Below are 17,131 nucleotides of genomic sequence, written 5' to 3'. Positions count from 1 at the left end.
AAGAGATATCTTTATGTTGTTTTCACTAATCGCTCAAGAATTATTAGGGCTTTCCATAAAAAAAAATGTAAAAAAAAATTAAAATTTGTTTTCCTTAAAAACAAATTAAAATTTTTTTAGTTTTTATTTTTTTTTAGCAAATATAAAGGTATGCATAATTTTCAGCTTTAATTTCCGCAGGCGAAGCTGCGGGCTACAGACCCTGCTAGTACATTATAAAATTAAAGTAGTGAAATTACTTCGAATTACTATTAGCTAAAATTAATGTCGAGGAGTTGAGATATGAATTTTTTAATTAAAGTTACAACTATGAGAATGAACTAGAGCGTATTTTTTGTTGGGAAGCCATGCTTAACCCTAGGAAGCCCATGTACCAAAAAGGAACAATTGACCAAGGGATCGCCAGCCGTGGGCTACGCGGAAGGGGATCATGGTAGGGTGGGGATAAAGACACTGAATACCACCACAGTGACCTCAAGCGTCCATTGTCCTTGAGGTCGAGTGTCATGCCTTAATTTCTAATATTTTTTTCTATTTCTTTTCTTTTACCGGTCTTTTTCCCCCTTATGCCCTGGCAATCGAACTGAAAAGCTGGAAAAAGCGCGTGCCTAGCTGCTCTACCTAAACCAACCATCCGCTCCATGCAAACGTTGCATGTACACCGTCGTTGAGAAACTTTGGAGTACAATTAGCGCGTTTTTTCATTGATATGAGCACGTTAATCAATAATAATAAGTTTAACCATTTTAGTATTAAAAAAAATAGTAGTTACTAACTTTTATTTTTTGCATTTATGGCAAAAAAACGGAATTTTTCCCCATACTGCAAGGGAGGGTTGGTACAAAATTCTGGATTTGATATATCAGGTAGGTTTTTAACTTTACAATGCAGCAAAGAACTGACATTGGTTTTTGGAACGTCACACTGTGGGGCGTCTAGAACAAAAAACCTGCCAAAATGTTTTTTTTTTTAAGATTTTCCAAAATGTTGCAATGCAACTTTAAAAACAATTGAATTCTCTATACAAATCAAAAAGAAAAAGTGATCTGTGATGAATGGTTCTCCCACTAAAGATTTTTAAAGTTGATTTTTCGAAATAGAATTGTAGCCAATAAGAAAAGAATGTATTTTTATACATCTTTGAAATTTTTCTGAAAGCGCTTAAGGGCTTAAGTTGTATATGCAACGATTGAAATTTTAAGAGCAACCAATTTTTAGAATTTAAAAAAAAATACAAATTTTAAGTGCATAATTACTATTTTTTAAAATTCTTTAAAAGTGATCCAAAAAAAAATTTGCGTAAAGTAGTGTTACACCCTAGATCCCGTTTAATTCTTTTTTTTTTACGTTTAGATATTTAATTACAAATTCTGAAAAAAATTAGCCTACCCTTTTGCGCCTCTTCTGAGAAAACCGCAGTATAAGTTAGCAAGAAATGTTCATAATTTGAAATATCGTCAGCCTTGGTTCATCCGCGCGCTCCAAAAATCATGACGATATTATGTGAAGGTATTGCTAAAGGTAATTGTTTGCCTAAAGCAAATGAGTATTTAAAGCAACTTGTAGACACCGACAGAACTTAGCGTTTTAAAAGATTAGACACACGATGTTCTCCTTTGCGGAGTTTTATTCCAAATGCCGTATGAGCCAATTCGCCGTGGGGCGAAAAAGCTAACAGCGATCAGGGTTGCTTCGAGTGCAACTTAACATAATAGGTTTACAGGGTTGGTTAACATGATAATAAATTCAAAAGAAAGCCGTTACATGTCGAGCCGTTGGGGGTGTTTTAATTCGCGATTTCAGCAGGCTGTGCCCCGCCTCACAGCTATCTGTGGCGCAACATGTATCAGCTGTACAAAATTCAGAATACTATGAAAAATACGATAAGCATATGAAATGACTATACAATAATGATACATTAAAATGCAAATTTGGGTTTTAAATTTAAAATTATGTTATTTTACTAAAAATGTAGATATGAAATAAATACCGATTTCTACCAGATTTTTTTTGAAAATATGCTATGTTTCCTTGATTGATTCTATGACACCTATAAGATATCATTGACCAATTTAAAAAAGGGCAAGCATAATGTTAAAATGATAAATAATGACTTAATCCCGATTTATATCAAGCAATATTGAAATAGAATTGAGATATTCCCCTTTGTAATAAGCGTTTTTATACCTCATCAAAAGATAATTGCTTAAAGGCTCCGCTGATTTAAGGAAGCCTTTTGGCTTCTTCGCCCCACTGTGCGTCAGGGATAATTTGTGACGCACTGAGTGGTGCATCCACATCTAATCGGTCATTGTTGACTGATTGCAAAAGGCATTCGAAGTTTTCGGTTTGTACGCCAACCTCGAAGCGCCGGACTTGGAGTTTTTTGCACACTTTATGCAATTCCATTTGTAAGTGTTATCTGCTCCACAACCGTAACCAAAAGTCGCTTATCGGGTAAACAATCCTGGTAAATGTTGCCATCTTTGCGGCAATTCCAGCATTTTAGGGTAAACGCGTCTACTTCTAGCTCGTTCTCCGATTCAGAGCATTTATGTAAATCAGATTCTGGAATCAGTTCTGAGATTTCGCGTCTAAATGGGTTACCTTTTAGCTCTTAGCTCTAAGACTGTTAAGATATCGACATTCAGTAGTTCATGTCGTATTTTAGGCCTTAGATTATTCTTGAGAACTCGGACAAGTTTTCGCCAGCTCCATGGTAGTTCGAGTTAATCAACTAAAAGGCTATCGGCTATCGTAAAAGCTATCAAAGGTTTCGCTAGGCAGAACATAACAAATCCCAGCGGACTTTGGTTTTCGATTTATGGTAACGCCAATAAAATTCGTTGGCTTTTCCCTCAAGGAGAACGCTAGCGTTCCTGCAAGGGACCGAGAAATTTCCATCTAAGGTTTGATGCGTTAGCGCCTCAACTCTATAAATTAAGTTGTCTACCGAAACACCTGATCCCGAATATTTCATCTTCCATCCGTTTAAAAAATGGACGACCTTGTCGGGTCTAGTTAGGAAATCAGACATGTTACTTCGGTGAGAACCTGGAGAACTTTTGTTAGGCATGAGCCGATGTCTGTTTTTAATCTGTTCGACAGCAGAAGTTGGCTCGTTATTAGCCACGTCTACTGGTGGAGGAGTTGCTGATCTTTTTTCACCGCTAACAGCGGAATCTGGTGGAGTTCTGATCAATCTCTGTACACATTCTTCTACTGAATTTTGTATTAAATCGTTAAATTCGATAGTATCGATAGTATGGTCATATTTATAGTTCATTTTTTCCATATAAAGGTTTTATGTTTTTTATACATAATAACAAAGAGAAAAAAAAATCAAAATGATTGTACCTTATTATTAACATAAATTATAAGGTAACTTCAAAAGAGATCATACAAAATTCAAGTCATTTTTGATATAAAAAAAAAAAAAATTATTCTTTCCAGGAATTTTTATGCAAAAATAACAAAATGTCCACATTATTCGCCTTAAGCGAAGTTCTGCGGTTATTTATGACGAGTCCAGCCTTGCTGAACATACGTTCCGACTCAGTCGAGGTTGCGGGAACACATACAAATTTCGACACTAATTTTTTTAAATTAGATTCATTATGCTGAAATAACAGAAATGTTATTTATGTTTTTCCTTATGTTTAGTGAAAACTGGAACACTTACCTTCCAGAATTGTAGGGGATCTACATTTTCTTCACAGTGCTTCAGATTAAAGTACTGTCTGAGATCGATAATCGCATCAGTTCTTTTCGAGGTTGGCAATTCACTAATAATTTTTTGAAGAAATGTGAATAGGGTTTGGCGGTTTTGAGAAGGTGGTGGTCACTCTGCTGCATGGGGTGCGGAATCACAAGAGTTGTTAATGACGGTGACCTCATTTTCCAATAACTTTTCGGCCTGTACAACGTTAAAAGGAGAACGGAAGCCTTGTTTTTTGAATCTTGGGTCTAGCAATGTTCCGATTCGCGGCAAAGAACGCTCTTCATACTTTGTCAGCCTGGTGACAATGCTTTCCATCAAAAATGTACAGGCTGCTAATCCCTCACTAGACTTAAGGCTCGGCTTTAGTGCACTAAAGTGCTCCATTAGTGTATGCAGTATCTAATGGAGCAAGCAACTGTACCAGGTCCGTTAGGGTGTCCAACTCGTCTACAGTGAACGGTTGTGGAGCTTTTGATGTACTCAACAAAACTTTGCCGATTGCCTCATGAGTTTTTAAAATCCGCTCTATCATAAGGTAAGCACTGTTCCATCGAGTAGGAACTTCCTGCTTCAGACTATATTTCGTGTTCCCATCCTGGTAGTCTTTCAGCTTTTTATACGGTATGGAACTGGATTTAAAATAAGTTACTGTAGTTTTGCATTTACTTAGAATAGGGACTAAACAGTCTAGCTTGAGACAGCCTTGCACTACTAAATTTAAAGTATGAGCAAAACATGGTAAATTTCTTTTTTGGAGCAATTCACAAGCCTTGATCATGGAGCTCGCATTGTCTGTAACTATTGCCACAATTTTCGATGATATGTCCCACTTGTCAAAAACGGCTTGCAAACTGTCCTTAATATTTTCTGCTGTGTGGTTTGTTTCCGAAAGCAATTTGTTCGTTGACAAAACGGCAGTTTGCAGCTTAAAATCGTTTGAGACGAATGCGCATGTCACTGTAATATACGCTTCATTAGCTTGTGATGTCCATAGATCCGTGGTAATAGCGCAAAATTCTATTTCTGTTAATATGTCCATTAGTTTCCTTTGTTTATCCTCGAATTGCTCTGCCATCAATACATTTTGCAAGGTCTTTCGAGAGGGTAACATGTACCGGGGATCAAAAACATTCAGCATCTCGCGAACGCATGTCTGTGGCTACGTATTTCATGACAGCCCTATCAAGTTTCGCTTTTCTGTGGGAATTTGAATCATAGGATGTAGTCACAAAAGAATCAATTTTTTTGAAGGCGACGGCAAATCATCAGCGCCTAGTGTTCGATGTATGCGCTTCATGTGGTGGAAAAGATTCGAAGTGTTCCCGCTTGTCTTGTACACCTTCTGACAAAATACGCACTTTGCCGACTTACCATCATTTGACCTTGTAAAAAACTTCCACACTGTTGATTTCCCAACTCTGGATTTTTTCGGTCTGTTGTTCTCTTCGTCAGATCTGTTTTCGGCTGATTTGTTGATATCTACGCCTGCATACATAGATGAATAACAATTACGTCGTATATATAACCAATAATTATTTTAATTACCTTTTCTCTTGAGATTCACAAACTTGTCCATGCTTAGAGCCACCACCACCTTTCTATTTAAGTTACATAAGCTAAAATGCGCTTTTTTGTTTCGTGTTTTGTTGTAATGTCAGTGATGTGAAAAATGCCCGGCACCATCGATAGCGTCAAAAAACTATCGATGGTGACTCAGAAAGGCAAAAATTCGATATATCGATAGTGCCATCGATAGTATCCCAGCTCTATTCCTGAGAGCCTTTAAATAAACTTTCCCGCTAATCATTCGTGGATAGGGCACTGGAATTTAATATTCCGTATATCATCTTTATTCCGTAAAGCCTGTGTTAACGAAAACATTTATTTACCGAAGAGTGGTTAGGGCATTGATGTGGTAAGCCAGTGCGAGCCAGAAGATCAACCGAAGTTGAATGGTTTCTGCATTTTCATTGGACTAAGTTGTAGTCAACATCACAGCGTAAATAAAGGAAACTTCCATCCCTGACTTCCAATTGAGGCCAGAAAGAAGACTGGCACTTCTACCTCTGTTATCCAATCAATTATAAGTCAAATAAAGAATTTGTGTTTAGAAATAAAAGTTAAAGGTTGAAATATATGTAAAAGATAAAGGAAAGAATTTGAATTTAACTATCAGTGAGTCTTAATAAGTGAATACTGTACTCACAAAGGCTACACACGTCTGGGCGCCACTTTTCTTAATAATAATATTGAATTATTACTGTAGCGTGTAACGAGTAACTTGGGTGCGGTGAGTACTACGATCCGTCCTCGCGGGAGCATGCTATGGGTCCGGCTCTCGAACGTCGGCTTTGTCGACGATATGTAACTATCGCCCTTCGTGCAACTGTAATGTGTAATTGGCGGAGTTAGGAACTGCAAGTTTGAATTCGAAAGTAACGTTAACGGAACCGTTTTGCCATTCGCAGAGGTTACGACGTAGAGTTGCACGAAGGGCGATAGTTACATATCGATAGATAGCATAGCTGATCATGTCAGAGCTCAGGGTGATTGTCAACTCCATGCCATTTCCGGAACAGTACTTCTTCTGAAAACAGCGGAGCAAATCACACGTGATTAAGGTAAGCATGGCCACTTTTAACAGTATCATGCGGCTGAGGTTAACACTTGTTATCTTTGATTAGGCAACCGCGTTTACGAATTAATTAATATTATACAGCTAAGTACAGTTAAAAGAAGCTCTGAAATGTACAGAGCAATTACTTTTCGTTCTTTTAGTTTAGCTGTGGAAAGACCGGCGGGCTCTAGATCACCGAAAAAAAGGAAACATAGGAGCACCCTACGTGGCTGGAGGCCCCATCCTTACATTGCAGTCCCCAAAAATCAAGCACAGCCATTATACATTCGCGCCGTACAAAAGTTTTACCAAACGGCGCAAGGAAATACAGCGATCCACGTAGAGAGGTAGTGGTTGTCAAACTGGGCTACAAAGCTGCAATATTTTACAAAACGCCATGATTAGAACTAGTTCCGACCAATACCTATGTTCATTTGGCTGCAAATTGTCAACACAGTACAGCGAGCCTTGATAACGTCGTACCGCAATCCACCTGCACACGGCAGTGACTTTGTAACTGTTAGACGGCAGCGGCAATATTGGCAAACGGCCACCCTCACGTGAAGTACTACCAAGGAATGTGAACCAGTTCTAATGTGCATGGTCGTTGTTGGAGCCGACAGTATTACGTCGCCGTGCGCAACCACCCAGCGGGAAAGTGAGAAGTTGGTTTTTGTGTTCTTGAAATCCTGTTCCTTTTTGCAGGCGGCTGTGTGGGGACAGATAATTTCTGAGCGTTAAATGGGGGCGGGTTTCTGAGTAGCATCACTATCAGGCCACTTATGCGCTGTGTGATTTCTATGGCACTACGATTATAATTTTTCTAACAAAAAAAATCACCAACTTATAATATTAAAAAATCCTATGATTTACACCAAAACCAATAATCTTGTTCTCACATTTATCTTAAATTTTTAGTACTTTTAAAATTCGTAGAAAAATTAATATTAATTTTTAATCAAATAAATTAAACTAAGTAATTATAATTATAATGTCTATAATCATAATATTTATTGATGTTACAATGTTTACAAATAATAATAAGAATGAATGTGGGATTCAAAAAAAATTATAAAGAAAAGCCACGGTCAGACGATTAAAATATTTGATCACATTTATTAAGGAATTACATTAAATTACAAAGAAAACTATTATTGTTTTTTAAATTTTTAAACATTTTCTGTAAAATAAAATAATTTGATCGTCAGATCCTGTCCTAAGCCATTTTCAAGTGTTGTTAAAATTTAAAAATTCGTGTTGGTGGTATTGATAACACGAAAAATGCCTAATATACCTATAATATACGTAACCTTTAATGATTACGGTTCCTGACAAATATTGTTTAAACTAAATATTTATTCGCGTGCAAAGTGTGACCTTAACTTACAACGAAATTATGACCAAAAGTTAACTGCATTTGCCATGTTGGTATTATCAAGTATATGATGCAGGGTCACATCATTTTTAAATTTGTTGGAAAAAGTGAAAAAAAAGTGAAAATAGTTAATTTTAATCTAAAAAACAATAAAAAGGTGAGTGATAAAATAAATTTTGTCTTTTTATAATCTTTATTTCAGCGCTACAAAAGTTAGTATCACAGATATTTTCGCCATTAATAAATATACGCCTCCGGATGCTATCTTCAACACAAATTCTGCATTTCAGTGACACTTGAAATGTTTTTAATCTTTACCAGTGGTAAATGGTGTGAGGTGTTCATTAAATGGTTGTATAAATAGTACTTCAGTACTAACTTAGTTGTTTAACTTAATCAAAATATTACATTTATTTCAGCCAGGCCGATTGAGACTTCTTGGGACAAGAAGTGTAGCGCCTGCGTTTGTCACATTTTATTTTTTCTTCTCATAGTTTTTGATATAGATACACGACATAAAGCAGCTGATCAGAGGGAAAATGATCGGCCATAATCGGCCATGTGCGGGGACGTAATAATGGTAATTACTCTTTTATACCTGGTCTTACATTCATATCTAATTATTTTTGATATTTTCAGAAGACAGACAAGACATGGATACCTAAGAACTGCATTCGGCCAATGAAAAACCGGGAATGCTTCAGGCATTAAAAATGTTTAATTCCAATGGTTCAATTGTAAATATTATTAAAAAATAAACAAAAAAATAATAAAAAAAAAAAAATTTGTACTGTGGAAAATCAGATACTGCAAAGCAGTGCAAAACCAAAACTGCGAGGGTCAGGAAAAACCAAAACTGGGAGGGTGTAAAAAAGCAGATATTGCAAATGGAGGAAAACCATAACAGAGTACGTGTGGAAAATCTATAATGCGGGAAGTCGAAAAACCAGTGGATTTTGTCCTGCATTCTTCTGCCAGAGATCCAGATAGAAACCTCATTTCCCCCTTACTTTTTGTGTCACCCCCGTGTATTTTGAAACCAGAGATGGAAGAAATGTAAGGGATGAATGAGGTTTTGTCCCTTCCGCTTGTATGGAGAAACCTGATGAAAATATGTTATTTTCCAGAGGAACTCTTCCGGTGGGCAGCTGAAATCGTAACCCGTGTGTGCGTGCGTTTAAGCCCCAATAAACCGTCGGCAGCTGCGGCGGATAACCAGTGCTTATAAAACTGTGCCAATTTCCTGTGCTGTGCTTTTCTCGGTGCTCGACGCTCACTGATGTCAAACTGTAGCTCTACTTGGTAGCGCACGCCAGTGCTTGTTCAACTGTATGGCTGCACGCCCCAACGGAGGCTAATAGTCCACAATAGCGACCCGATAAGAAGAACCGGAACAAGAGCTCTATCAGCCTGGATTAAAATTAAAAACAAGAGAGAACGCAATAGTCACTTTGGTGTCCCGACTATTTAATACCCGTCACTCAGCTAAAGGGAGTGCGAGGGAGATGGATATATAAAAACTTTGATTGCGCATATCTTTTTAATGAATGGTCCGATTTGAAAAATGTCTTCTACATTTCGATAGGTATGAATATACACAACAAAATTTCATTTATACTTCTCGGAAATCTTTAAAGGTGTGGGCGCCAGACATATTTTAAAAACGTTTGTGGGCGATAGTGGGCGTTAGAGGGGCGTGGCGCTCGGCTGAAACAAACTTGCGCTGCGTAGGAAGCCAAAGAATATGTGTGGGATATCTCAACCCTCTAGCTTCATACGGACCGACAAAAAGACAGACAGACAGACGGACAGACGGACATGACTAGATCGACTAGATTTACTCTACGAGTAACGGGCATAATAAACTAAGGGACAAAGATAGCTAGATCAAGTAATGGGTATCCGATGCGAAGAATAATTCCCATGGGTGCAGAATTTATTTTCTCTCCGTGCTAAACCTAAGTAAAACCCATCTAGCAACCCTAATCCGCGGAACGACGAAGGCCTTCGACGGAGTCTACAGAGGGTGAGTGACAACAGGTAGCATTGTGATTATAAACTATCCTTTGGCTGAGTGACGGGTATTACATAGTCGGGACACCAACCCGACCAAAGCGTTCTCTCTTGTTTGTTTATTTTTGCATTTCGGACAGCTAGTATTAAAGTTAGGTGTTAACAAACTATATTCGCTTACAAAAGCCCCGAAATTATGGAAGAACCATTTGAATTATATTTTACTCATTAAATAATTGTATAAACCATCTTCTATTAGAATATTAGAAATATAAGAACATTGAACTGACATTTAAGCTGAAACTATCGAATGTCGTTAAGGAAAAACATAACTTGGATTAAAATATGGATTTTGTTAACTTTTGATTGGATTAATACATTAAAACATGAGGTGCTGAGTTTTGGTATTATTTTTTATTTTTTTTTAAGTCAAACTTTAATCATTTTTATTTGTCAATTAGGATCATAGACCTTAGATAACGCAGTATCGGGTCGCCGGAAATGCCCAATTGAGATAACACCGTTTTTGACCGAGTCGAATAACTTAGATACAGTAGGTCAATGCGAAGAGTTTTTTTTGTGAGTAGCCAAAGTGTTGCTGAAAAGTATCAGCCGGAGTCTCGTTTAAGGATTTTCAAGAAACGACCTTTTAACGACGCACAGTGGCGCCTTTTGACTTTTTTTGGTAATAAATCATAACTTTTAAACCAGTAAAGATAATTGAATGATGTCAACCGCAAATGATAGATAATTGATCCACCTTTCAAATTATTGCTTGACACAGGGAGTGGGCGTGGCAGAGGCGTACTTACAAATCGGCAAAGTCAGAATTTAAAAACAAATCCATTTTTTTCTGACAAAAAAAATCTTTTTTTTTAAAGTTTTTGTTTTTTTTATTTTCTTTTTTTATGTTGTAATTTTTAAAAATTATAAAAATAAAAAAAATTGGGGTTTAAAAAAAAAATTTTTTTTTTTTAAATGTTGTTTTGCTTAGTTTATTTTTTTATGTTTTAATTTTTAAAAACTAAAAAAACAAAAAAAAAAGTTGAAGTTTTTTTTTTAAATTAAAATTTTTATATATCATGTTTTTTGAAAAAATGGTCACAATTTGGTAAACCTGGTAAATCCAATAGACTTAACATTTCTGGACTATAATTACTAGATTCTAACTCTGTGACAAGGTTGTGATTCCATGACCCTAGCATACAGTTTGGATTCGCACATACTAAATTCAATGCTTAGGCAGCGTAAGTTGTTTTGAGCTGGCAAAAGTGGCTATTTTCGTTTCTGAATAACTTTTAAATATATATACCAAAATTTAAGGAATCTCAAGGGCTATACAGTTTAAAGTTTTAAAGAAAATCGTTAGAGCCGTTTTTGAGAAAAATAAAAAAAGCTAAACAAAAAAATTAAAAAAAAATTGTTTTGTGCATATCTTTTTCAATATTACATTTACACAAACTACATATAGGAGGCGCTTAAAGCATTTTCAAACGAGATACAGCACAAGTCTGTTGCTTCAGTAGTTTAGAAGTTACGGCCTTCCGTATTTTAGCTATTTATAGCTGTTTTCCCGCTAAACTAGCGAGTTTTTCAAAAGTGGTAGAACTAAAATTTCTTATATCGAGCTGTTGAACATCATATCAAATTTTCAGGACTTTTCAGGACAAGGTTGCACCATATGCAATTTCTGGGACCATGACTTTTTTACCTTTTTTGGCTCTTAAAACCGCGGACGCAGGCGGACGCAGCTACAACTTTCGTAATATCAAGAAGAAAGTCCAAATAACGTTTTACGGAAGTATAAAAAAATAGTATTAAATAGTTTTTTTTTATTTTCCATCAAAGTTGAAAAATATGGAAAAAATGGAAGTTTCGCTAATAACGCATAACTAAGAGATGCGGATGGCAAACTGCAATATGTTTTTCTTTTTTTACTCTTAACTAACACACCAATCCGTGGAAAAAAGAAGCAAAGCGATTCGATGCCTAGTTTTTAAGAAAAACCTCCGGAAGTCCGAAAAATTACCTAAAAACGGTGTGTTTTTTTAAAGTGAAAAATTGTTCAACTTTGAAAGGGCATATCTTTAACAAAAATTTATTTATTTGATTTGAAAAAGGGTAACATATTTGTAATAGTTGATCAATTACCTGTCGATTGGTATGGGTCGCAACTTTCTAGGACAAAGTCCAAAAAGTGATTTATTGCACGTTTTTTGGCCCAAGGCGCCACTGTGCGACGTAGGTCAACACTGCAAAGCTAAATAAAATATGGTTCGAAAAAGCTTAAAGAATCGATCACCGTTAAGAAAAGTCAGGCATTTAAACATCTAGTGGAAGTAGCAGTAGTTGAAGAAGATACGCGGTACCGTAGATATTATTGAGCTGGTTCTTTCGTAACTTTTTATACCCGTTACTCGTAGAGTAAAAGCTAGAAGGAAGCCTTTCCGACCCCATAAAGTATATATATTCTTGATCATGGTCACTATCCGAGTCGATATAGCCATGTCCGTCTGTCCGTCCGTATGAACGCTGAGATCTCGGAAACTACAAAAGCGAGAAGGTTGAGATTTTCCACACATATTTTTGGGCCTCCTACGCAGCGCAGCCGAGCGCCACGCCCCCTCTAACGCCCACAATCGCCCACTAACGATTTTAAAATGTGTCCTGCGCCCACATCTTTAAAGATTTCCGAGAAGTATAAATGCAATTTTTTTGTGTATATTTATACCTATCGAAATGTAGAATACATTTTTCAAATCGGACCATTCATTAAAAAGTTATACGCAATCAAAATATCTACATATATCTATCTCCCTCGCACTCCCTTTAGCTGAGCTACGATTATAGTCGGGACACGAACCCGAGTACAGCGTTCGCACTCCCCTTAGCTAAGTGACGTGTATTAAATAGTCGGGACACCAACCCGACTATAGCGTTCTCTCTTGTTTCTATTATACTTAACCAACGAAAGGAGTCTTTGCGTAGGATGATAAGCTAATCCAGTTTACCATTCAGATATGAATGATCAATAGCGGAGACGACATCTGAAGGTAATCACGCGGAATTATTACGTTTACTTCATCCTAATCGCGTTAGGCGTTCCAACAGTAGAACTTGAATCTCTGTTTCTGTACTCACACAAGTCATTTGCGACCCAATCACATACCAATCAGGGAAATTAGAAAATTAAAATTTTTTTTTTAAAGGGAAAAAATATTGAACAAGATGGGAGTAACCGCTTGTAGTCACGAAGACCTTCGAGATATCACAGGCTTGCCTGAAGCAAAATGTAACATTTGTGCACAAACCCTTTTAGAAATGTATGTACAGATTCGATCCGTAGCCCATTTAAGACAGCTGGTTCAAAGACGCGAACAATTGCTTGGAGAGGAGGCGTGCAAACGGGATAGAAAAGAGGCAATCGGACAGAGTTACTTTCGACGACAGATTGCAGAGTTTAAGGAGGAACATGTAGACCAACTAGCAGAGGACATGCAAGGAGAAACCCAGGCCCTAGATCGAGTTCCACGTGTATTGACATGCTTCAATTGCGATCAAGAGGGCCATATCTGAAAACAATGCTCAACGGCTAAAAATGTCTTTTATTTTGGATGTGGCGAGAAAGATGTCTACCAGCCACAATGACCAGTTTGTATTAAATGGAAGGAAAACTACCAGAGGGGTCCATCAGTGGAAAACCCTCTAATGGCCCCAAAATAACCTTGCCTCGGAATCGAGTTTCTTCCTGTCAAACTAGTTATACGACCAATAGGTCGGAACTTACTTTGAACCCATTAATGACACAGGAAGAGACTTCTAAAGAACGAACTGTTACACAGATTAATTCACAACAACCCTATGATATACGCTTGCAAAACTATTTGGCAGTAAAAGAAAAGATTTTTGGCGATGAAGTGTCTAGCGTAACGATTACAGCAAAAAGGTCGACGACAAGATTACGGAAGTTTAGGTAATCAGTACGTCAGTCAAGGAGACTGATAGTATCGTCAGTAATTAACGATGGTTTAGATGGAAGATTATATGCGCAGGTCGAGTTCGGAAATTTTAAAGAGCAAGGTTTTCTGGATACCGGCGCGAATATTAGTTGTATTGGATCGGATCTGGCTGCTGAGAAATGGTCTACCTGTCCACAGTATAAGATAATTACGTCAGGAGTGAGAACCGCCGACGGCAAGAAACACCCAGTGAGAGGAAAGCTCCAGATAAATCTTATCTACAAAGAACAAGAGCGTCCAATTACGTTATACATTATTCCCTCGATATCCAATCGACTTATATTAGGAATGGATTTCTGGAAAGCGTTTAATATCGCTCCGGGATTTATTAGTATTATTATTACCTTAATAGGTAATGGAGGAATCGCGACCGACGCAGAGAAAGTAATGGCCATACATAAGTGGCCCGTTCCTAAAACTTTAAGACAAGAACAAGGTTTTATGGAAGTTGTTAGTTGGTATCCGAGATTTATTTGCAATTTTTCAGAGCTTACGTATCCTATTACGGATCTACTGTGAATAGAGCGACACGAAATAAGGACGTCTTCATTTGTTGAGTTACTATTTCAAACTGAAATCTTATTTTACTCTTATCTAATGACCCACGCAGACATACCTGCTTATCTTTGGGTTTATATAGTGCACATCTGTTATCGCTTATGTGCCTAGGATATTCGACCCTTCTTGGGACATCCCATATTTGGGTTACAGTTTATGACCTCATTGTAAAATACGGTTTACACAAATATATCTATAAAACGTGTTCATGTTTGAACATTCTGCCAAGGGCTAGCAAGATTAGGTGTGTCGTTTTCAAATTTGACTTACAATCTATACAATTTGATAACATGCAAAAACATTAATTTTTAACAAATATCTTGCAAACGACCTCCAACGTTGTAGTGTACACAAATATAAAAAGTGTTCATGCTTGAACATTCTGCCAAGGGCCCGAAAGATTGGGTGTGGTTCTCTAATTTGATACAAATATAATATCTATGCAATTTTATAATATGCTAACATTCTTTATTAAACTTTAATGTTTTAAACATCTTGCAAACGGGCTCCAACGTTGTAGTGTACACATATATAAAAAGTGTTCATGTTTGAACATTCTGTGTAGATAATTTGACTTATAAAATATTTGATGTGATACATACTTCATTTCATTTATTTATTTTGGAAGGCTTAATATTTTAAAGATCTTGTGAATGGTTTTGGATTTTATTACCCAATTATACAGTAAATCTTTTATTTTGACATGATTCCTCTTTAGGAATTCGTTTTTTGATTGTTTATTTTTAACACATTTGATGGGAAACATTTTTAATTCTCTTTGCCTAAATCCATATAAATTGCGCATTATTATTTTATCTAAGATTCCTTTTTTCCTTTTATGTGATGGGTTTATATAATTGCCCATCAATGTAGACCTAACGTCTTTTCTCATTTTCTGGATTAGCCCAGGACATTCTGAGCTATCATTTATTATATTACTTTGCCAAAATTCCACCCCGTCTAGGATTTGGATAAAAATATTCACTTCTATATCAAGGGAAGATTTTATTGCTAAGTCGTGAATACCTCCAAAGTGAGGTCCTGCCGGCGGAATAAAGTGGGTATGTATTTCACCGTTTTTAATTTTATTTGAAATCACGATATCATGAAAAAACTGTTCCTTTTTTAGTGGAAACGATACGATTTCTAAATCTTTTCTGTTCAATTCTACACTCTTCTCTTTATCTATGGCTTCCTTATCCCATAATACAGAATCTATTTTACTTGATTCTTCACAATTTTCTTTCTTTATGGATTCATCATTCCATAATGCAGAATCTATTTTATTTGGGCTTATGGGTTCAAAATCCCGCACTACTGAATCTTTTTTATTTGGGCTTATGTGTTCAAAATCCCACACTACTGAATCTTTTTTATTTGAGCTTTTGGGTTCAAAATCCCATACTACTGAATCTTTTTTATTTGGGCGTATGGGTTTAAAATCTCACACTACTGAATCTTTTTTATTCGATTCCTCACAATTTTCTTAATTTATGGATTCATCATTAAATAAAACAGAATCTATTAGATGTGAATCTAGTTTAGCTATGAAAGTACGAAAATTCTCTCTAGCTGAATACAGGACAGGATATTCAGCATCATTTTTTTTATCGCCGGTTATCAAGTCTATTTCAGTTGTTATATTATTAACATCAACCTCTATTTCACCAAGCAGTAAATAAAAATAGAGTGGATTAAAATAACGCCTAACTTCTTCTATTGAATCATCAATTTTCTTGGCTAAGAAGTATATCTTATATTTTCTTTTAATAAGAAAATCATTACCTCTATCTGCTTGTCTGCACGTCTCAGCACAATATTTGCTAAATTCCGAGACTAGAGCTACAAAGGCTATTCCTCGTTCATTATTACCGAGAACGGACAACATCTTGATAATTTATCTTGAAATAACATATATATTTTTGTTATTAGATATATCTTATCTTTTGTTTCCGATTGGAATCATCCTGGAGTAGACGGCTCTGCTGTAGCTGTTTTCGCTGTTGCCGCTGCTAGATGCTGCTGCTGAAGATGCTGCAGTTGTAGATGCTGCCCCTGAAGACGCCGCAGTTGTAGATGCTACCGCCGTAGACGCTTCAGCTGTCGATGCAGTAGACGCCGCTTTTGTATTTTCAGCTGCTGTAGTCTCTGCTACAATATTTGCTGCTGCCTTAGATTCGGCAGTTGTAGATGCAGCGGCTGTTGGATGCGGCAGTTGTTAATGCTGCCGTAGCTCCGTTTTATTTAATTTAAAACTTTTTTTTTACCGCACAAAAAATTTATTATTTTTGTTGGATATTACCGGATTTTGTCGATTAGCACTTTGATTAATGCACTATATACCGATGACCGTATCGCTGATGTTTAGGCCTCAAGCACGCCTTACCGCACTTGTTTTTTTTAAATGGGTATTTGGTAGCAGCCTTAAGCAATATTTTATGCTTATTGTTGAGAGATTATTGAATTTGTTACTGAAGTTTGAAGTTTAGTGTAAGTTAGTTTAGGACGAAGGCGGGTGCACAATAAAGTTCTCTGTCGCTCTCTGCAAATTCGCCCCGTCTTCGTCAACTGTCTTTAAGCTAGGCTCTAAGAACTTTGTGAAAATATAGTCGTTTAATCGTTGAAATTGATTTAGATCGACCACACGCATTATTATCGTTTTCGCAGTTGCCCAATAAACAATTATAACCACCAGTTTTCGGTTTTGTTGTCGATTCGGTGTTGGAAAAACTATTCCAAATTTTCATGGCGCTCCCGGGTGGATTTATAATTAATAATTGAAGGCAACAAATAAGTGACAGTGACACAGTGAAAAGTGATAGCAAACT

At 36.6% G+C, this 17,131-nt stretch overlaps 1 long non-coding RNA gene across 1 annotated transcript; it reads right to left on the bottom strand.

Moving 5' to 3' along the window:
- Positions 1-3,392: 3,392 nt before the first annotated feature.
- On the bottom strand, positions 3,393-5,374 carry LOC138912643 (uncharacterized). The gene is made up of 3 exons (XR_011418206.1): positions 5,267-5,374; positions 3,683-5,206; positions 3,393-3,620 (listed from the first exon to the last, which is right to left on the bottom strand). It is a non-coding gene; the product is annotated as an uncharacterized lncRNA (long non-coding RNA).
- Between the last annotated feature and the right edge of the window lie 11,757 nt (positions 5,375-17,131).

This window comes from Drosophila takahashii, chromosome 2R (assembly GCF_030179915.1).
Source record: "Drosophila takahashii strain IR98-3 E-12201 chromosome 2R, DtakHiC1v2, whole genome shotgun sequence".
Classification (NCBI taxonomy): Eukaryota; Metazoa; Arthropoda; class Insecta; order Diptera; family Drosophilidae; genus Drosophila; species Drosophila takahashii.
This window is presented reverse-complemented; position numbering and strand designations above follow the sequence as displayed.